Source organism: Epinephelus fuscoguttatus, linkage group LG8 (genome assembly GCF_011397635.1).
Source record: "Epinephelus fuscoguttatus linkage group LG8, E.fuscoguttatus.final_Chr_v1".
NCBI classification, from domain to species: domain Eukaryota; kingdom Metazoa; phylum Chordata; class Actinopteri; order Perciformes; family Serranidae; genus Epinephelus; species Epinephelus fuscoguttatus.
This window is the reverse complement of record NC_064759.1, coordinates 20,103,388-20,126,812: the sequence shown is the minus strand read 5'-3', so window position 1 is coordinate 20,126,812 and position 23,425 is coordinate 20,103,388. Positions and strand designations below refer to the sequence as shown.

General features: G+C 43.8%; 1 long non-coding RNA gene across 1 annotated transcript in view; it reads left to right on the top strand.

Moving 5' to 3' along the window:
* LOC125893232 (uncharacterized) overlaps positions 1-23,425 on the top strand; it is a 214,585-nt gene that overhangs the window by 101,616 nt on the left and 89,544 nt on the right. The window contains exon 4 of the long non-coding RNA XR_007449846.1: positions 14,705-14,801. This is a non-coding gene — a long non-coding RNA (uncharacterized LOC125893232). The remainder of the gene's footprint in view (positions 1-14,704; positions 14,802-23,425) is intronic.

Below are 23,425 nucleotides of genomic sequence, written 5' to 3'. Positions count from 1 at the left end.
AGCTGTCCTCCTCCTCTGTCTCCACACTCTCTCCTCCTTACCTGTTGAAATAGGCTGTCTGAGTTATGAAATGACACTGTACATCCCGTTTCTCTCTCTTGTTGCAGATCATGTGTCCCACAAAAAAGGCAGACAGTCAAACATGTTCCAAAAACTTTTATGATGGACGGTGTTTCAGAGTAAGTGTGTAAATGTGATTGACACAATGTGAGGTCATATTTAAAATGTGTCCAAACAGTTTTGGACAAATAATATGGACTTGGAGTGAGAAGGCCTCAGCTGTCGTTTTCACAGGTTAACATGACAAACACTGTGGGCACTAGGTCATATCAGCTGTTGCTACTTAAGGTTTATTCAGTGAGTAACTTGATGACAGGTTAAAATTAAACTTGACTGTTGTCGAATTTGTGGCCACACTGCCAAACACTGTTCATGAGGTAATAGAGGCATCATTTTAACAGCACTGTAGAGTGCCTTTGTAGTCACAATAACTAACAGAGTGACATATCTCACTAGTGGATCTTGTCACGCTGATTTCAGGAGTCGTATTCTCCCAATTAAATTTTCACCTGTATCCTATCAGGGCTGTCATCAAATGAATTTGAAATTGGTTCCGAATGAATTTCAATGCCCACCTCTACCAGTGAAGTCCATCCGTCTGTGGTAAGAGCGAGTTTCTTATCCTTTGTTATAGCCTTTTATGATTTCCTATGTTGTCATACAGTTGCACTATAAGTTTTGAGATTGTGATATGAATTGGAATTTTATTTCGTTGTTCCAGTTCTGTCATAACATCCTTAAACCCCTCTCCTGTACCAGTACCAATGGGCCACATATCTTTGCATATAAATCTTGCTGTCTTGGTGGTGAAAGCATTTTTACGAGCTTCTGGCAAGCAGCTTGCTGAAGGTGATTGTGCCGAACAGTCAGCAGTCAGACGAGGTTGTATACTTAGCGTTCCTCCACTCGTCTGTAGCGCCTCCGCTGCCTCACTTTGGTGGCAAGCTAACATTAGCTGATGAGTCCACAGATTTGTAATTGTAGACTAAGACAGCTGTGATATAGAACCCAAAATACGTCCACACACTGCTTCTCAGATGCTTTGGTGACATTATTGCCCACTCAGGACAGCTGTGCTAGCCAGTCTCCTCCATTTTTGTAGCAAATCACAACATTAGCATTTGTGCTTAAGCTTACTACTGATAGGTCAAGAGGGCAGGCCAAGCTGAGAGTGAAATTTTAGAGCGCCCTCTGCTCATGAGGCAAACTACTTCAAATGGTCTGCTGGCATATAGACAATGAAAAGATGGTCCATTGCGCTTATAGATGGTAAATTTTGAATTCCAACAGGTCATTATGGTTGGAAAACTAACTATGTTCAAAGAAAACATTAAAATTTTGAATAAAAAGTGACGGTTCTAAACCTATTTTTAAAGCTATTAGCGAGATGTTTGAAACCCAGTTGGACCCCAACCCAGTCTGTGCACTTTTTGGTTTAACTTTAAAGGAATCACGTGCTATCCTACTAAATATAGCCCACGCGGTTATAGCTTTCGCTGCTCTCCTAGCAAGACGTTCGGTTCCTCTAAACGCACTCCCCGACCCTTTTCTCATTGGGTTGGAGATGTTTTCTTAAAGTTAGAAAAAATGAAATACACACTCAAAGAGTACTCTCAAACCTTTATTAAGATACGGAGTCCATTTTTGGACTTTTTTGATTCGATACAGGCACCCCTCGATAAAGAATACGGGGGTAGCTGTGTTTGCTAGCTTTGTTTGTTTGTTTTTTCTTTTCTTTCCTTTTCCCCTCTCTTTCTACATTTGGGTAATTAATACAATTATTTGGTGAAGTTCTGTTAGCTTTCCTCTTTTACCTGAATGTATCTTGTAATCTGCAGTCCTGTGGATGGGTGGGCAGGCTGGCAGGGATGCAAGTTGTCAATATGTATAATGAACATAGTTTCTATATAGTCATGGGAGGAATGGTTGAATTGATGTCTAATATACATATTTGGTATATTTTTAGGGGTAGAGACTTTGAAAACCAATAAGACATATTACAAAAAAGTGACAGCCTATATCATATCAATCATTTAAGCCTCTCAGCTTCATAACTTTGAATCAGGACTGAATGTGTCAGATTTACATTTATCGACTTTTAGGTTAATACAATAATTGGATCAAAGTCTGTAACAGCAGAAACCCATTATTAAAGAAAAAAAAACTTGACCGGCACATCCCTGGTTAGAACTATATCAAATGGAAGTGTGCGGATTTACTGTGCAGTAATATAGAGACAGCTGTGTTTACAGACAAGTGTGTCTGCACTGAGGTCTCAATCTGTAAGTAGTTTTTGGAGCTTTGCACTGGTGCACGCTCATAAATGCTGCACATACACACGCGCACACACACGCATGCACACACACACTGTCAGAATGTAGTCATTAGAAGCGTAGTCCTACTAACAGGGCTGTCTACTGTCCCAGACAAACTGCAGGAGGAGGTGTCTGGCTGCTTGCTTTTAAATTGGGTTAGTGGACCAGAGAGGGAGAGGAAGAATGAGAGAGGGAGATAGAGAGCATGAGGCAGAGTGGGAGAGAGAGAATCTGAAGTCTAAAACTGGGACGGGGTACATGAGAAGAATTTTCTTCATCAATTGCGGTGGTACTCCCCACTGTGTACCCCTTTATGCCACATGTACTCGTGTTTTTGTGAATGTACTACCACGTGCGGCTGGATGCATCACATGCACCATCTTGTCTCAGGAAATGTCTATTTATTATGGAAAAGTTTTACATCTGTCATTTTTTTTAATGTTTTCATACTTGAACTCCACTGGCTTCCTGTAATGGACTGGATATTTGTCTTATGCTTTGCTCACTTCAGTCTCCTGCCCTCAGTTGATTTAGGAGCCAAATGGCAGCCCATTAACATGTGAGAATGATTGTGCAGCCTTGGGGTTGTAGCACAGCAACCCACAGAGAGGGTTTTTCGCCGCACATCTCTATGATTCTCAGTCTTTGCACTGTCGACGAGAGTTAAGCATCAAAGGCGAGAACTAACTATCCTCACCCTCAATCGCTCCCTCTGTCTCTTTTTGGCCTCTGGGTTCACACTGTAATTTGCTCTCTCACTCTCTCCCTCTTTGTCTTTCCCTCTCTGTCTCTCCCTCCATCTCTCTCAGGGCTTGGGAATGGGGAGATGGAGGTGATGAGGTCAAAGTGAATCTTCTCCTTGCTGAAGATGATTATGTCTTAACCTGCCGTTATTCAAAGGAACAGGCCCCGTGGCCATGAGCTGGCCTGCCAGCCACGTGTCGGCAGTGAGGGGGCAACACCTCGACACTGTCACAGAGGGAGAGGGAGCTGTGCAGTCAAATGGACTCCCAGGGTCAAATGTACAATGCCTTGCTATGTGTTTCATGTGACTCACTGCCCCATAGATCCGCTTGGTTGATGGATGCTGGTCGTTTGTGTAATGGCCTAGATGTCCAATCGTAGACCCCCCAGATTGATTACGGATGCTGGTGACATCAGCGGGAGCAGACATTAGATTATAAACTTGCACAAGAGGTTGATGTAAGAATGAGTCAAAAGCTTCTGAGCGGATTTGATGTACCGCAGGATTTCGAGGAAAGTGGTGATGCTAGTGGTTACGCCGGGGGTGTTAATTAAAATCCAGCTAATTAGGAGCTAGCGTTGGTTAATTGGTCAGTCTTGGCTAGTTGAGGTAATCGAGAACAACACCTCAAATGTGCTCTGTCTCACTGAGCAGGGCTCAAGGCTTCTCAAAGAGAAAACTGTTGAGTCTTCCACCTTTATCTTTGTCCCTCCTGACTTTTCTTTAAGCCTCAGACTTCATATTCAGCAGCCCCGGGCTTGAGCTATCTGTCTCCCCCTTTTTTCAATTAATTCTTTTTGAGGTGTGACACACTATAAACTTTAATACACTTTCACAGATGGACTCAAGTCACATGTGCACACATTCTGCAGATACAGTATTCACACATGAGAACACACATGCTTGGAAAACATGTTTGTTCACACACACTTCATGGCATTTAGCGTAGGTAGCTAGGAAGCCAATGAGCACTTATCTGAAATCCACCGACAGCAATAACAAGCCAGTGTGAGGTGTGAACACAGCTGTTTGAGTCACAACAAATCTAATACGCATTTCATCACTTCTTAAACAAGCCATCAGCAAGTCTAATGCTCTGGTATGGAGAGCGACACTCAATGATACATGTGCCTTCAAAGCGTTTTCTTAAACATCAGCACTTAGCACATCCTCCCCGCACCTCGGCATCATGCATCTACTGTAAGCGGTGCTGCTGATAAGTCAAATTTATCATTTTTTGCGATTCAGATTTATAAAACTAACAATGCCCTAATTGATAAGACCAAACAGCTGCCACGGTTTCCATCGCTGGCACCTGATCTGTGTGAAAATTATGTCTTAATCAGCGATTATCAAGCAGCATGTGCCAGAATTGTGAATGCAGCTTCATTTTTCTTCACTTTTTTTTTTTTTTTTGGAACGGGACAACATGCCAGAGCCGTCAGTGTCACTCACGATTGAGCCAAGCGAGCTGTAGGGATTCACCCTGCGTGTCTGTCTCAGGGCTTAAGAGTTACTCTCTCATGACGCCTTACCATTTTAAACCTTATTTGGTTTGCAAAAGTGAAACTAAGCTCTTTCTGTGCCACTCTTTTTTTCTCCAAGTTCAATTTTTGGATTGCATAGCTTGAGACAGAGATAAGGGGGGATATGGGGATAACTTTTGGGGACAGTGGACAGCGAATTTCAAGAGGGGGTCACTAGGGGAAGGGAGGGAGCAACAGAGGGAGAGGAGGAGAGCACATGGGAGGATAAGGGGGGACGGAGGTGTGGAGTCCGGATGGGGTTGGGAGTGGGGGGGCTGAGTTTGGGGCAATGAGACACTCCAGAGAGTTGACAGAGCTTCAAAGGGAAGTTTTCTGCTTTGACTGACAAGCCCCTAGAGTGAAGGGGACCTGGTGGCAGGCGGCATGCCCCGATCCCAGGATGCCCTGCGGTCTCCATGGCGCTCACCCCCCATCCCACAGTATTCAATAGAAAGTGGGGTTGAGACGATGGGGGTCAAGATGCGTGGAAGGGCTGCACTAGATCACAGCTCAGTTTTTCATGGTATATTGCCCTTGGACCAAAAGTGTGAAGGACATGATGGCTCCTTTAAATAGGAAAAAGGAAGGCTGGAATACCAAATGAACATTTATGTGCAAAAGCATTCAATTCAATCAAGTGTTTTTGGGGTTGCTATTAAAGGAGCCCGGTAAATCCTGTTGCTGTTCCATGGATCAGGACAGCAAGCGTGAATGATAGCTTCACTGCTGCAACAAAACACCATAGTCATTTAGTCTCAAATGCAGCCCTCAGGACTTTTTTTTCCAAGTTCAAATTCTGTCAAAGGCCACATATAAGTGTTTTCCCACTGCAGTTTCCCATCACTTTTCAGTCTGGTGTCAGAAAAACAGCCCTTGATTCCTATCACGTTGGTTAATGTTTTTTTTTTTTTTTTGTTCACTTGGTCCCACACATACAAGAGAAACCTTCACTCAGAAAAAAGGTAGAATTGAGCCTTTTGATCACAGAAGCTGCACCTTTATATCCACAAAAATAGCATCATTAGTTGCAAATTTGTACCCACAGTAACATACTGAGAGCTTTCATGGTGGTTGGAGATGTACCCGTGGTGGTAACATTTGTAAGCACTGTACTCTTGAGTGCACAAAAAAATGTTTTCCCCTTGTCACAGTATTTCTTGAGTGCATCATAACCCCTGTACAGTAAATGTCTGTTTCGGGGGCCAAGATAAATGACACCATCATTCTCGGTCCTGCACCCGGGTTGATAGATGAGAGCAGGAGGGCTGTTTTTAAATGTGTCTCAGTAAACACTGTTAGGCCTGTGTAAACAGCAGTGCATTGATCAGCCCTCTATTCATGATCAGCACGTCTCTGCCTGCACTGGATTAGTCAACATACCGAGCCATCTGTTTGCTCCACTGTAAACTGAGGCCAATGTCAATGCCAAAGCCTAATTGGAATACTACACACTGTTGGGGGCATGGTTGCATAGATACTAGGGATGTATACTGATCTGGTATGACTTTTTTTGCCCCTAAAAAATATTGTAATATTCAAAGTAATGATCACAATGTATTTATATTTTGTTTATACATAAAATAAAGCATGCACAGACTCATCACGCACAACAGACAGTCCAAATTGCTCCTTTGCTTGTGCAACTCCTGTAGTATCTACAATAACAAGTGTGACAGTGTGTCAGTGGAAACCCCGGATCCATGAATATCAGGCTGGTGCCACTAACAGCTTCTCATCTCACTGAGCTCCTCAGAGGAATGGACAACACTGGTTGGCTAGGCAGTGGCTACTGTGTATAGCAGAGAAAACAGAGAGTTAAGAGAGTGACAGAGATGGAGAAAAAGAAGGAGCGGGAGAGAGGGAGAGAGAGAGAGAGAGGCATCGAAGCGTGGAGGGCAGCTGCATTGTATCACCCCATTTTAGCCCATTACACTATGTATGGGGGCCTTTTCCCCCCTCTTTTGCATGGTAATTATTTTCCAGCCCAAAGGTAGCTGCAGGCAACGTCAGCCACTGCGTCAGGGCCCACTGCATTAGCCGGCCATTGCATTATTTATTTGTGCGCGGGCAGCCGGATGGATACCCCAAATCCGCCGAGACACGGGGGCCTCTCAATGTCACCTCGTGCATTGTGGGAGGCAGTTGCGGCCGCTTGGACTTGCACCAGGAAAGCTTAGGCAGAGAGTGGCTCAAGGGCAAAATGGTATCTAGGCGTTGGAGGACACGTGCGTGGGAGTAGTAGTTAGGTGCGTAATGTATTCTGAAATGGGTCAGAGGTTTAGTAAGTGCCCTCACTTATGCAAGAGTCAACTGTGAACGGTTCATTGTGACGCACTGGATGGCCATCTAAGGGGTCCTACAGGACATCATTGAGTACCAGTGTAGTAAAAAGTATAAATAGAGGGTCATACAGTTCACACTGCCTAAAGGCTTTTTGTGTAGCTATAGATGGTCACATGTAGTCGGTTACCCCTGGGTATCATAGGTAAATAGATTTGATTTCAGTGTGCAGGAGCTTTTACATTATGTCACTCTCCCCTGTGTATCAATAAAGGGTTATTACACCCAAATACCAGTGGGCTGGTGCAGGTCAAGGCATGTCATGCTTGTGTGGGGAGGTAGAACGACACGGCACAGTGATTGTGATGTTTGGGAGGTAATACCCTGGCGTCCCCTTTTGTACTACAGTGCACACACGGACACACAGAAGCACCCACACGCTGCTCTGTTGGACATGAACCCCCGTGACATGTCAGCCCCGGCCAATCGCACCGTAGCGCCCGGAATGACAGCTGAACCACTGTCCCTGTCATGGCTCCTCAATGTAGAAACACACACATGGACACAAACACGCGTCTCCACAACAACAGCGGTGCAACATCAACATCAACTCCCGCTGGCCCCTTGGATCTATCTCTCTGTCTCCCTGCTTGCCAGGCAGCTCGACCACACGAGACGCTCAGACGGCCTTGTGACATGACAGTGACAACGTACTGATACTCCGGAGAGCAACCACAACACCGTCCGCTTCACCCCACGCCGCACACACTCGCTCTGTTGACCCTAAGGGAGATGATCCATGTTTCCTTCTCTCCATCTCTCTCTCAAGAAGGCTGAGGGGAGAAACAAACAAATACACAACAAATGTAAATGTTTCAGTTGTTCGGTGTTTGGAGAATTCAAGTTTTGAGAGTTGTTCTTCTTATAGATCAAACTTTATACGACTCTCATTTGGGTCTGGAAATGATTAAAATTGGTAACACTTTACATATAGATATATATGTAGGGGTAGGTGGATGGACAGATAACGTTAATAGCTTAGAATGAGAAAAAAATGAGAAAGGAAGACAGACAGAGAAAGAGAGGCAGTGATAGAGATAGTTAGACTTTGCCCTGGCGCCCGGCGTTCCCCCTAATGGGAGCTGACACTGCTGAAGCGACCCGGATGGACGGAGGGGAGGACCAGCGTATTGCAGGCGGTAGACCTCCCAATTATTTTTCTGGCTGATAAGTGCTGGTGCTTGTTTAAGGCTGCAGCATGGATGGAGGGATTGGATGGAAAGGGAGAGATGGAAGGATGGGAGAAGAAGAGAAGGAGGAGGAACAGAGGGGATGTGGCTGGGGTTGGGTTGCATGGCTGACAGGTCTTGATCTGGCAGGATGGCTGGCTGTCACACACACAACCTAAGACGGGGTTTCTCCTCAGGGCTTATGCACACACACACACACACACACACACACACACACACACACACACACACACAAGAGGACACAACTTGTACACGCTTATACACATCATGCATCATGTAAGCGTGTGGAAACAGACAATAATGTACACACACTTGTTTACAAACATGTCACGACACACACATATACATACATTGTTTACATGCAAGTGTATGGACTACTTTGACTGACAGTCTTTGGACTTGTAGCGCATACACACTGCAATTATACCATGTTACTGTTGCTGTGTTACTTCTGTCACATTCCATTGCAGAGGCTATCTTATCCAGACTGTCCAGGAAAATAATTAATAAAATTATAACACAAAAACTTCGAACATCAAAATCAGTTTTCCAGCATGACGGAGAACAAATTTGCACTCAGCATTATCTGTTCCTTTGTATTTAAGAGGCCTTTTATTGCTGTAATTAAGTTGATGATACAGACAGTTCAAAGCCTTTTTTTATTAAACCAATTTTGACTGCTTTAGACCTTCCTCTCTGAATGGAAAAGTTTCAAAATGTTAGATATGCTTGAAAAAATATACGTGAAATTCTGAGTAAATTTCTGTTGTGATCGCTGATGAGCCTGTGTGTCCTTCAGAGATGTTTGTGTGAGAATATTGTTGAGAACAGACCCATTGTTGTGCAAATATACAGCATTTCTATCCACTCTTTCTTTATAGTTTTGCATAATCAATTTACCTTAGAAATACATGGGGAAAAGAACAGTGTTAAACAAAAGGTTTTCTTGTGATTATAGGGCTTTTTCAAGAAGATAAAAATCAACTGAGCAAACCTATGATACACAGTGTTCATATTGCTTACTTTTGGCTTTATGATGACCATCAGCCGGATCAAGCTACAGCATCGGATTTGTTGTGGATCTGGTGCTGCAGTGTCCAGGATTTGCTAAAGGCTGGGGTGCATAGCTGGACAAGAACGAAGGCTTTGCCGGTGGAAAGGCAAGCCAAATGAACAATCAGTGCTTCTGTGCATGTGTGTATAGAACTGGCAGTGGCAGTTGCGTATGCTTGAAGGGCTGTGTTTGAGCAGGAACGTAGCTGTAACAAGCAGGAAGCGAAGACTAAGAGCGTTGAGCTGTTAGAAAAAGAAGACACTCTCATTTGCTCCTGGATGGCAGTGTGTGTGTGTGTGTGTGTGTGTGTGTGTGTGTGTGTGTGTGTGTGTGTGTGTGCGCGTGTGTGTGTTGGCAGGAAATGTGAAGACATGCTTGTATTTAAAATTATTTAATCAGTCTGAAAAAAACAACATGAAGTTTGAAGACAATTCATTCGAAAATAAGGCTTTTCAGAAATAATTATATACTTGGAAAATAATGACATGCTTCAGATCAGAGATACTTCACATCAGAGAAATTGTTGCATCAATCACATCAGGCCAAACCACGCAACAGCAGTTCCTTAGTGTCAGCTCTTGTCTAAACAGCCGTGGTATCTGTGTCATGACAGCCTATAATTTGCCTCATGTTAGCTTAAATGAACGCCATAATAAGGGTTATCCAATCCACGCTAAGTGTCATAATCCAGAGCAGAGTGGCTACATTACATTGGTGTCATTGCTGTGTTGTTAATGCCTCAGTGATCACGGCTCCTGCTAACATGGCCCACAGCCAGAGCAGACTGAGTACTATCAGAGGAGAGGAGTTGTCTGTTTGATTTCATATCAGCCAATAAAACCCGTCTCTGTTCTGCCCAGAGAACTTTTCTCCAACATTCCTTTTTATACTTTTTTTTATTCCACCTCCTTTCTGCTCACTGTGGAAAAAGAAAAAGCAAGCAAGAAACCCTTCCTCAGTCTTTTTACAACTCATACTGTGTATTTATTGCAACTCCTTTCATTATCTTTTTTTTGATATTCTTTATGCATTGCCCAAGAGGAATTTTCTTTTGCCTAGCCGGGGTGCAGCTTCAGCAACTTTGCAGAGCTCCCGGAGTGGCTAGGGGTTAAGTAAGTATCATTCAGGGATGCTTCCACAGGTATGGCCATATTGAAGAACAAATCGGAGCACCACTGGGCGAAAAAACTCACTAACCGCTGCACTAACCTGCCAGCTTTACCTATTGTATAGCCCCTTGTATTTCCATGTACAAAAACCACTCTGGGATACTTAGTTGTGCAGTTTGAAGGTCCCCCCTAGTGAGGAAGCCTTTGTGTGTGCCTTCTCTCAAGCAAGAGTCACTCCTTTTTGCTTTAATTACAGTAAGTACAGCAGACCCCCCAGGCTTGTTTAAACAGATCAACCAGCAGAAGAAAGAAGAAAATGCTAATTAGTCCCATAATGTTGCTGACCACGCTAGTTCCTTAGCACTGCTGAGTTTTATTGACATAAGAAGGACAATAGGAATCTGTATTCAAATGACTCGCTCTGCCCTCGTGTTAGGGTGCAGCTGCTGCTGTGTAGGCTGCTCCTTACCACATATTTTTTATTGTATTGTTCGACAGAGCGAAATTAGACATGATGATATGAGGGAGTCGATATGTGTTTGCATGTACCTGTTTTGTTTCAAGTGTCAGAGCCTGTGGGATTCCGGCATTAGGGTGGGCTTTGCTGTTTTACATGTGTGAATATTGAAAAAAAAAAAAAAAAAGTGTGTGTGCGTTTCCATTTGTGTGTGTGTATGCATGTGTCAACTCCCTATCCTCAACTTCGGTGCAATGCAGAAAGCTCCTAATGCATTCCATGTTTCTGAGCTGTGGAGCTGTATGTGCGCTTGTGTGTGTGTGTGTGTGTCTGTGTGTGAAAGAGAGAGTCAGAATCAGGATCAATACTATTGACCTGTTTACCTTGGTGCCGAGCATACAGGCCAGCACTCTGGTTTACCACTTGAAACATTAAAACCAGACTATTAGTAATACTTTGGTCCTTCTCTTTACTGATTGGACGACCTGCACTGGGGCACTCCACCTAACAGACACGACGGGAGGGGCTGAGACGAGGGTGAAGAGGTGGAGGGAAAAAAGGGGGTTAAAGAGAGAGGGAGAGAGACCCTGAATCTAATCCTCTTGATTTAAAGCCATCGGGTTTCGCCCATGTCTCAACGCTCGCCTCTAGACCTGATGTGGTCACTCAACCCTATCGAGCTGCAGGGCATTGTGGTCCGTCCGTTTCTGCCACACTCACCCCCCTCCACCCTCAGGCGCTTTTGTGCTCCCGGCTTCCCACCTCCCTCCCCCCTCTCCTTTTCTCATCCTCCTCCACACCACCAAAACAGAATTTCTTTAAATGCTTAATTTTTCCCCCCTTTGGCTTCCTTTTTGCAAGCGCCCTCTCACTTGTTTGTCCATCGATTTTTCATCCCTCTCCAGCCGCTGCCCCCCTCCGCCTCCTTCCCGTCCTCCTCCTCCCTCTCTTCCTCTCGCCTCTCCCCCCCAAGCCCTTCGCCTGCATCTCCCCAGTCTCTCCCGCTCTCCTCTGTTGTTGATGCAAACTGATTTATTTATTTATTTTAAGCTTGTTGCCCAGGTAATTTGTGGCAGGTAATGACTTTCAGTGAATCTACTTTGCGCTCTTTGAATTCTTTTTCCGACCTTTGCATCATCCAGGCCCATCTCCCTGCACATCCCCTTTGTCCCATTTGCTCTCCTACCTTTTTTTTTTTTTTCATTTTCCTCTTTTACCATCTCACTGTCTCTCCTCCTCTCTCTCTCCTCTCTGCTCTCTGCCAGTGTATTTTTAATTCCCCAAGATATTGGAGGTGCACAGTACATGCGTGTGTGCGTGTCTCTGAAGCCCACCTGAGGAGGTGATTGACACCTGGCCCTCTGCTGTGGAGGCCTCTCACTCCTGTTTTCCTCCTTTCCCATCACCCCCCCCCTCCCTCCTATCTCCCCCTTCTCTAGCCATTGTTCTTGTGTCCGTCGGGGCATTGGAGGAACAGTACAAGGCTCTGGGAGTTGGGAGGAAGAAAAGTAAGGTAAAGTGGAGGGGAAGTAGTCAGGATTTGCCTAAAGTAATTTGGAGGTATTTTCCTCGTTCCCTCGCTCTTTTAGAAACAATGATATCAAATGAGCATTCTAATTCAGGACGCAAAGCTAAAGGAGCCCTTTTTCTCTCACGAAATGATCCCCGCATCTCGTTAACTGGCAAGGTAGGGCAAAGAGGGCAAAGAGGGGTGCTGTGTGTTTGTGTGTATGAGTGTGTAGGCATGTGAAATCTCAAGATGTGAAAGCCCCCCTCCCACCACACAGTTCCACCTGCACTCCTCTATCTCTTTCTCTCTCTCCTTCTGTCCATCTTTCCTTTTCCTTGCTCCCTCCTCGTCTCTGCTGCGGCCCCGGTAGCATTGCTGCATTAGTATTCATAGGGGGGACTATGTTGGGGGGGTAAATAAGGCTTCTGGCTGTTCCCCCTGCCAGCTGGCATACTGGAGCTGGCTTTAGAGCTGGACTGGACACTTACAGAAAGGAGTAGGTACTGGGAAGAAATAATGACTGGGGCAAGAATTACAGTAAAATGGTTCAGGATGTTTTAGTTTTAACAGAAATAACCTTCGCCTGCTGTATACCTTACAGTACAGCATACTTTACTGTGCCTTACTATACAGTAGGATGTTAAAAGGGGGCACTGTCACCCTCTCCTGATTGCAGACGCAGAATTATCCCTTAAATGAATGCTTTCAGCAAAGATCTGCAGTATGGTACTCACATTTCATTATTTGAAGGACAATAAAGTGCGTAGATTAAAATAGCACACAGTGTGAACAAATACACAGCTCACTTCTGAGTTTGGTAATCAAAAAACAATAAAAGTTTAGCACACTGGGTTTTCTCGCCACTTCCTATTAATGCAGACATAAACTCTGGTTTCTTGCAGTGAAATTTTCCTTCACTGAGACCCTTGAACAAAGTGAGGGAGGTATTGTTTTTTAAATATTAACAGATGTCTAAGAAGAAGCAGCATTAAACAACATGGTTCTGTATTGTTTGAGTTTTGACAGAAGTGCAGGGTCCTAATGAATGAGTTTCTCGGCGTTGTGAGTGTGATGGGCAGGTGTCAGTGTTTGGAAACCAGCTGCCTGGTCCCTCCAGGAGGGGACAGTAGAGAGCAGAGAGACCACATCTGCCTCCCCTTTATCCAGGATGAGGACAGGAGGAGAAACCTAAACAGAGACAGAGAGACCCTCTTCACATCCAAATAGCCAGCAAGAATCAAGGAAGGAGATAATTTAGCGTGGAGCAGAAGAATGGTGAAAAGACATTAAGAGCATTTGTTTTTAATTAAAAAAAAGAATTGGATTGAAGCGGGGGAAAAAGAAAATCTCATAAATTTTAGATAATATTTCCAAACGTCAAAAAGGACGTACTTGTATACCAAGTGCTTGCGCGTAAACACACATAGACACACTCACACTGATACTCTGGTACTTCCTTCTGGCATAATCCAGAGGTCAGGGCAGAATTCATCACCCTTAATCATGCAGATGAACATGACCTTGGCCGGCCTTGGCACCCGGTCACATCAGCACCCTCATCCAGCCTAGCTTTGCATCTCTGATTGTGTTAAATCATGTTTCCCTAACATCAGCAGACACTGGATGGACAGCATCCTTCTCTAAGCACATCCAGAAAAGGATAATTGCCAAGACCTTTAAAAGCCTTTCAGAAAGAAACAGGGAAATCAACATAATTCAGATGAAGGGGAATATCGGAGACGTAAAGTTAAGTATGCCAGGCAATATTGGGGGCTGGAAAAAAAAGATGCAAGAGTTTTAAAACGGTGGGTCCTTGGCATTATTATGATGATGCGTTTAGCCATGCAGAGTGGGCCAGCCCATTGGAGGGCCCCTAAATGAAGAGGCTGACCTTCAACAAGCCCTCTCTCTGTTCATTAGCCACGTGGTGCTTATCTACAATAACACTGCTGAGGAGAATATGAGGCCAGCGGGCCCAGCCAAAGTCAATGATGCACTACAGGTGGAAAGATGAGTGTCGAAATTTAGCTTAGGGTGCTGGTCTTTTACCCTATTACCCCTACCGCCCCAATCTCCCCACAGCCCTATTAAAAAATTAAAAAAATATTTCAAGTTCATGTAATATCAACTTAACTTTTAACTTTACTTGTGGAATTATAAGAGAAAGAGTGTTGAAGAAAGTGAGACAGAGTTCAGTAGGTTGTGTGTATACCTTTGTCTGTATTCTTCTGTGCATACAGTATGTTTTGACACGTGTCTATTGCAGTCTGAAAAGGTGCAGTATATGTGGATTAGAGTTTAAACTGAAATGACAAAGGTGCTTTAATGAGCACCTGAATTATGCGCAGCAGATGAATGATCAACAAGACCTGTTATTCTGTTTGTTTCTCATTTCCAGACACAAGAGGACCAGCCTTCACTCACGTAAGGATGGCTCATGTGGTGTTTCCATTCCGGTGTCATGGTTGGGCATTTATTTCTACAGGATTGTGAAGGTAAGAGCATAAGACTGTGCTTTTCTCCACCAGATGCCTGGCAGAACTCAGTCTCAACTAGAAAAGAGCACTCAGTAGAGAGTAGATCTCTGCCAGGCGGCTGCGTACTGGCAGCCTGAGCTGATCAAGGCCACTCTTGACAATTCTTGTTATTCCAGCAGATGCATCAAAGCACATTTAAGAAAATACAATATAATAACGAGGGTGAATGTTTTATTTTTTAATAAGGAAAACATAGCCACAAATCTTTGATCCATAACATTCATAGCTGGACTTTTAACGATAGCCGGACAACACAATAAAGTAGGTAGTAACAAAAAACAAAATTAAAACAGGCAAAGAAAGTAACAGTTTAACTACGTAGCCTTCTCACTTACTTATGGTAGAAGTGCAAATATCAACAAAAAATGACCAAATCTATGAAACCAGCAAGTCCAAAAAATTGTACAGGCAAATCACTTCGCTTCAGAAACCCTGCCATGATGTGACGCCATGTGGTGGGACAGTTTAAAACTGGGTTGAAGCCAGAACGTGATGCAGCTGTGCCCAATTGGAATTGCCCCTCCTGGCTCCCGTACACTCAAAATGGCAGCCAAGAAAACAAAATCAGTCGACTTATTCATTTCATATCATGCTGAACTTTAGTGGATCATAATCATATCGAGTAAAGAATAAATCTTTAGATGTTCTGGTTCCAAATGAGAGTAAAACTTCTCTATGTATGTCAATTTTTGAGCCACGACGAAGCCAAAATGTGGCCTGCTACAGACAGTAAAGCTTGTTGCTTGTTGCTTGCAAGACTATCACCCGCAGCAGTCGTTTAAGAGGAATGAGGAGTCAGCAGTCAATGACGGTATAAAACAGTCAGTAAAACAGGTTTTTCAACAATTTTGAATCACAGCAAACACAAGAAGTCCTTTAGCATAAAGTCATTTAAGTAAACACAAGATATTAGGCTGATAGGTCTGGTAGTTTGCCAGATTAGCTGCGGACAGACAGATACACGTACATACACTCACATATGCACACATTCCCCTATGTGTGCACATACATGCATGACTAAACGCATGAGCCCCTCCAGGCTTATACTTGCGAAGATTTAAAAAAAAAAAAAAAAATTCTCATTTTGGGCAGAAAATAGAGCAGTCAGTCTGATAATATAACCACAGTATGCCATCTGTAAGTGGCAGTTTAGAGTTGAAAGTAACAGTGTGCAAGTAGCCCAAATTCAAAAGTACCAGCTCCCTCCGTTCCAGCGAGTGTAGACCAGGTTCAAGCACTGATATGGGGGTTGGGAGGGGGGTAAATAGATGAATAGAGAATTGAGAGGGGGAGAGCAGACACAGAACGTGGTCGATAGTGTCAAAAGCAGATGACAGATCTAAAAGAATGAATATTGATCTTTAGGGGGCCTTTACTCAGGCGACCTGTGGGAGGTCAGCCTGTGTAATTAGACCAGTGGAGGTCTAACGCTGAACTGAGGATGAGGCTGGCGTTAGAGGAGAAGGCTGGAGCTGGGAAGGATGTTGGAGACACTATCGTACTTGGACATGTGGACCTAAAACCTGTGCTAAAATGATTTCAAATGCTTAAAAATTTTGCCCCAACTGTCACCTACAATTTCTTTTAATCCCTTGATTCAACTTTTGCTTTCAGAATGTCAAAATTCCTGAATCCCCCCTGCTGCAGTTTCCATCCTCTGTAAGCTGTAAAAATATCTTTTTATGTAAAAAATTAGTGCTCTGCCAGTGGTTTTGTGTGGCGGGAGTTGAAGTGGTAAATGTGGGCTCAGTGCGACATGGATAAGGTGCTGTTTATTGGAGTGGGCTGGCGGTGGATTAGAGTCCATACAACCCCGGGCTACAGACACTGCTCATACAGGGTTCTGCTTGATGATGGCAGTTAGCGCTACATGTCTCTCTTCCTGTCTATCTGTCTACCTTTCAGTTAGCAGTGTAAATACACACTTGAATCTGGTGTGAACATGCATTCCCAAGCGTATACACAAACATGCACGCACACATGGACGGATGTATAGAGGCACAGACCCATGTAAAGTCCAACTCACACCCACAGACTCACACACATGCATGCGCTGTCTCTTTATCTGTCTGGCTTTGGATAAATGCGGGCAGCGTAGACTGAGTGTGGCTGTAATCCGTGTATCATTGGCTTTATCCACTGCAGTAGCACTGCTGATTTAGTGCTCCACAGCCTTAGTAATGGGCCCCTGACACACACGCAGAGCACACACAGTACAACATGTAGTGCATTCACCCGCACATACGTTGTCCTCCCTAAGATGTTACTGCTCACTGGCTGACCCTCAGTTCAGACACACATATGCGCACATGTTTATGTAAAGATAAAGAAACATGCAAGCATGGATGTACTCGCAAGCAGTTGCATGAGCTCACACACACACACACACTCACACGCTGACAGACACACACATCAGCAGCAGTGTGGTTGTCACCGCCCGGGGACGTCTCATGGTAAGGTGAACTCGGAGTGAACCTGCTCCAAACATAAATAACATCTCTCTCTCATCTCTCCCCTCAGTCCTTCTTCCTACCCTCACTCTCTTTTTCCTCTCCTTCTTTCTCTTAAGTCCCTCCCTGTTCCTCCCTTCCAGTTTCCCTCACTCTTTCATGTGAGCGGCGATACGCAAAGTATAAGCATTAACACAAAGGGATGTTACGCATTCTTGCGGCTCGCAATACCCACACACAAACATAGTCTTGGAAACACCTGAGGTCATGCCTTGAAGTACCCTTGCTAGCACACGGCAACTGTACGCCAACATTGCCACAGTCACATCAAAGTGACTTTCAAAAGACTTCAGATCATATTTTATTAGGTGATGTCTTAGATCTTTTCTTGGCCAAAATTGCTTCTACTCTTCTTGCGTAGTTGTTTTTGCAACAGTACATTCATCCTACCTCTAAGCAAAGCGCTGAGGAACACAATCAGAGCACACAATGCAACATCTATCACTAATAACCTGCCACCTCCCCATGTTTATAGCTATTTATATCAGTAAATGCCCCCCCCCTTCTCCCTCTTTATTGCTGTTGGTCCGCATCTTCCGTCCCCTTGCTAGCACTTCCTGTTAACACACGAGGCGTTTATTGATAGGCCATTCCCATTAGTGCTGTTTACCTGTCAGGGCTCACTGCACTAATGAGAGAGCTTTGGGGAGGAAAAATGAGTAGGGACGGTTAACCACTAATGGATGTTTACAGCCTCCCTGGATACTACTGTGTTTGCCGCCACCTCTGCTGGTACCACTATCACTAGCCCCAGACCCATTCGCCGACTAATTGGTACAGCGCTGAAGAGCCAGTCTGGGCCTATTTGATTATCATGGGATTAGGATGGGTGGAGAGAGGCAATGGTAAAGGAAGGAGCCAGATAAGTAGGGGGAGGATTGGCGTTAGAGAGTGGGAGTTGCAGTTGGGGTCGTGGGCTTAATCAATATCTAGAGACCAGGGGCTTTGGAGGAGCTGAGTGCAGACGTTGGAGTGGGAGCTATATGGGGGTTTGAAGGGGTATGTACGAGGGTCACAACATCAGCCCTACGTCAAAAGGTTCTCTTAGAGCACTATTAGTGCTGGTGGTGAAGGGTAATTGTGCCATTAGAGCTATAAGTGATACTAAATGGTGCAGGTATGGTAAAGGAACCACTGCGTATAGTGAGCTGGCAAGTCATCTAATGTAAATCTCCAATCAGGCATCTTAATAGCTTATGTATCCTTGAGAAAAGCACCCGTAATTATTTCAGTATGACAGATGTGCTTAAAATATCTCAGTCCTACCAAGCCAACTTGCCTGAGTCATTGGATTTGGTCTCGGGAGCAGAGAGAAAATAAATTTCATTCATTTTATTTGCAGCGGTTCGTTGTTATGCAAGCAAGGAGTTTATTTTAAGGATGTTTTACAGTGTGGAGCCTGGGAGGCCAGTTTCTTGATATCACTGCGCGTGCAGAGGAGACTCTACATTGTAGTATATGCATTCTATATTGCATGATCCACAGAAAAGATCCATTTATGCTTTTATTAGATTATTACGGATATTTTCTAAGTGCCGGATTAGCTGTGGAAGGTATTTGTCTGTTTATCGAATGGCTGGGCTCCTAACATCTCCTCGTTTCCTTCTCAGTGTCCTTTTTCCGTTCTTTCCAACAGTGTGTACAGTTTACATGATGGCAGATGATCAAATATTGTATGATGTAATGTTGGTCCTTGGTGTCAGCTTGTAATCCCCATTTTCTGCTGAATGGATTAATTTTACTTGTCCGTTGTTAAATGAGGGGGTCAGAGGAACTCTCGGCAGAGCAAAGACCCTAACCTTCTTTCTCTAATTCACTTGCTCCTTCTCTTTTTCTCAATTGCTTATCAGCTCTGTTTCTTCACTAATTAAAACCACACATGAAACAGGGGGATTGTAGACAGACAAACACGGGCGAACACATACACACACACGGAAAGAGAGAGAGATAGTTGGAGCTACAATTACCAGGCAGGCCTCTAGTGTCTCATTGGGTGTCTATTAAGAGGGGGGCCTGGCTCATTGTAATGATGGCAGAGTTTAATTACTTCCACCCGGCGCCTGTTGTAAAACATGCTGATAAATGAGCCAACAGGACGGCACATCATTATTTTTCTATAGTGCCAGGCTGCTTGTACATGATTATGAGAGCGGGAGGGAGGTTCCCATACCTGCAAGAGCCTGAGAGCGCACTCGCTGCACAGGGGAAGGGGAGAGGAAGGTATGTGGCAGTGTGTGTGTGTGTGTGTGTGTGTGTGTGTGTGTGTGTGTGTGTGTGTGTGTGTGCACTTGTATTCATGACATATCAGGACATTTTTATGATAACACACCTTCAGTATCAGGACACTTGGAAAAATGAGGACATTTTTGATGTCCTCATTTTTCTGAGCTCTCTACAGTGTTCTACACCCTCCCAACATGCTCCCAGACCAAAAATCTCCAATGTCCTGAAACATCACAATTTTATGAAAATAGTGTGTGAAGTGTGTTTAGCGTTTTTGCTCATTTTCAGTTACGCCAACTAGTGGCCAGTTTTGGAACTTAACACACTTTTCACACACTTTCAGTGACGTCACTTTGCACGTCCTCATATGTCACTTTGTTCAGACAAACTAACACATTTGAAGCAGGTTTTATCATTACTGCAAAACACATATTCCATATAATTAGAGTCAAATAAAAACATTCTCAATTCTTACTGTTGATCTAATCTTGTATTTTTCTTGTATTAGATTTGCCTAATCAAAACAATAAATTTCTGACATCCCATTGTTTTTAATATTCTCATCAATAATCAATCAATAATACTACCAACAGTAGCCTAAAGTAGATCAAATGGGTGCAATGTGACCTTGTGCAAGAACAACACTGTTATATAGCTGGCAATTATGGGAAGTTGAAATGTTTATTATAATTATTACATTTTTAATAATTCTAATCAATACTCTTCAACTCTATAGTGAAGAAGTTTTACGCACAGTAAGCAGCACCATAAATTCTCACAATGAACAACAATGTTCTCAATCAGTAGTGAATAGCTCTGTACAGTAAACATCTCATTGTTCTGTATAGTAATCAGTCTGAAGCAGAATAAGCACCACTCCAATTCTCACAGTGAAACAACAACATTCTATATTCTTAATAAGAGTCTAGGACAGAGGTCGCCAACCCGTCGATCGCGATCTACTGGTAGATCTTCCAGACTTTTCCTGTAGCTCTCCAAAATAATAGAAAATCAGCTTAAGAAATACACAAATAGCCTACACCCGCAATATTAATGTTCTGTTTTGCAAGCACCTCTCTCTTGATCCAGCTATTTGCAGTGTCGTAGACACTGCATCAAAGTGACCAATGAGATAAGAGAATATTAGTCACCTCTATGTGACGTACACGCACACAGTCACGTGACTGACACAAGTGCACTCAGTCACTTAGACGCACACAATGAGACGGAGGGGCTAGCTAGCATGGCAGAGGGCTCGCGTAAGAAGGCAAAAACATATCATTTCCATCCAGAATGGGAAGAGGAATTTCTGTTTACCTTGGTGAAAGACAAGAGTGTTTGTATGTTATGCCACCAAACTCAAGCACTGTGTAAAGAGGAAATCTGGAGCGGCACCAGAACACCAACCACCAGAAATTCAAAGACGGCTACCCGCCAAAGAGCACAATCCGTGCAAGGAAAGTTGACGAGCTGAAATCGGGGTTGAAGGCCCAGCAATCACTTTTCACCAAACCTGCTTCTCAAAATAAGGCTGCAGCTGAAGCATCATTTCGTGTAAGTCACCTTTTGGCTAAACACAAGAAGCCCTTTACAGATGGAGATTTAGTTAAGGAAGCAATGGCCATTACAGCAGAGACTGTTTTCAGCGACTTCAAAAACAAAGAAGAAATCAAAACTGCACTCTGTAGTGTACCCTTGGCCCTGCAACGGTCACTCTCAGAGGACGTGGACAGACAAGTGTTAAAGGACTTGACAAACTGAATATTTCTCACCACAGTTCGATGAATCCCTGGATATTAATGGACACAGCGCAGCTTGTTGTATTTCTCAAAATGGTTTTACCGGATTCTACAACAAAGGAGGACTTTCTCACTCTTTTGCACTTAAAGGAGAAAACGAGAGGTGAGGATATCTACAGTGAGTTCAAAAAATATGTTGGCGATAATGACATACCCATTCATAAACTGGTGGTGATTACTGCTGATGGGGCCCCAGCAATGCGTGGTGCGTGCAATGGATTTATAGGACTGTGCCTGACCCCAATTTTCCTTACTTCGTGAATTATCACTGTGTGATCCACCAGCAGGCCTTGGCTGGGAAGGTCTTGAACTTTTCTCATGTAATGACGCTGGTGGTGAAACTAGTCAACTTGATTCGGCGGCGTTTCAGCACTGCTTATTCAAAGCACTCCTGGATGAGCTTGATGCTGCTTACGGAGACCTACTTCTTCATGCTGATGTGCGGTGGTTGAGTCGCGGCAAAGTGCTGCAGCGATTTGTCGACTTGCTGCTCGAGATCAAAACTTTCCTGTCGACCAGGAAGCAGGAGTACAAGGAACTGTCAGAGGATGCATGGCTGCTGGACCTGGGGTTTCTCACAGACATAACCGCAAAACTGAACACACTCAACAACGAGCTGCAGGGAAGAGACCGACTCCTGCCCCACATGATAAGTGCAGTGAATGCGTTCAAGGCCAAGCTCGGTGTTTGGACGACACATCTCACAAACGGGAGGCTGACACACTTTCCCAGCCTCGATAAGATGGTACAGGCCTTGGAAGACAAGGATGCTTTTCTCCCTGAGCAGTACTGCTCTCACCTGGACAAACTGACAACGGAGTTTAATCGGCGTTTTGGTGAGTTAGACGTCATGGAAGATATTGCTGCATTCATCTCAAACCCATTCCTGTGCATTGATATAGAGCAGGTAGCAGCCAAATTCCAGAAAGTATTTACTTTGCCAAGTGGAGTTGACATGGAGATGGTTGATTTACAAAATGACATTGAGCTGAAAGCTAGATCCAGGGACAGTGACTTTTGGGGACTTGTCAGCAGAGAGAAGTTTCTTCTCCTCACTGCATGTGCACTAAGAGTGAGTGCCTACTTTGGATCCACGTACCTATGTGAAATGGCATTTTCACAGATGAAAATAATCAAATCAGAGTACAGGAGCCGCCTTACTGACAGACATCTCACAGACTGTCTCAGACTGGCTGTCTGTAGCTATGAGCCAAACTATAAAGCACTCACAGACAGTATCCAGTCACAGCCATCACATTAACTTGATTGAGTAACACGACTGCCTTCTGATGTGAAAAGTGATGCTGCATAAGATGACTGCACGTAGTACTGAGAAAAAATAGCCAGATCTACTTCATAAAATGCTTATATTTGTAAATGACAGTAAGTAAGAATAAGTCGGTCAAGTGTCAAAATGAAGAGTGATAGGCTACATATGAAACCTAGAAGTGATGCTGCATGAGGTGACTGTGCTTAGCACTGACTGAGAAAGCAAACATTACAGTTCCACTTTATAAAAAATGTCTGTCAATGATTGCAAGATATTAATACATACTTTCAACATATTGTACCGCAGTAGCCAGAACTTTAACTATAATATTATTACTTTCAATAATGTTGTTGTAAGCGACTGTCATTACCTGCATATCTCTCTCTCTCTCTCTCTCTCTCTCTCTCTCTGTCTCTCTCTCTCTGTCTCATTGTGTCATACAGATTACTGTTAATTTGTTATGCTGATCTGTTCTGTACGACATCTATTGCACGTCTGTCCGTCCTGGAAGAGGGATCCCTCAGTTGCTCTTCCTGAAGTTTCTACCGTTTTTTTCCCCGTTAAAGGGTTTTTTGGGGAGTTTTTCCTGATCAGCTGTGAGGGTCATAAGGACAGAGGGATGTCGTATGCTGTAAAGCCCTGTGAGGCAAATTGTGATTTGTGATATTGGGCTTTATAAATAAAATTGAATTGAATTGAAAATTGAATGATAAGTATGAATAATAATAAGTCCAAGTATCAAAATGGGAAGAATGTCAATATGTTGTTAGCTGGTATTCC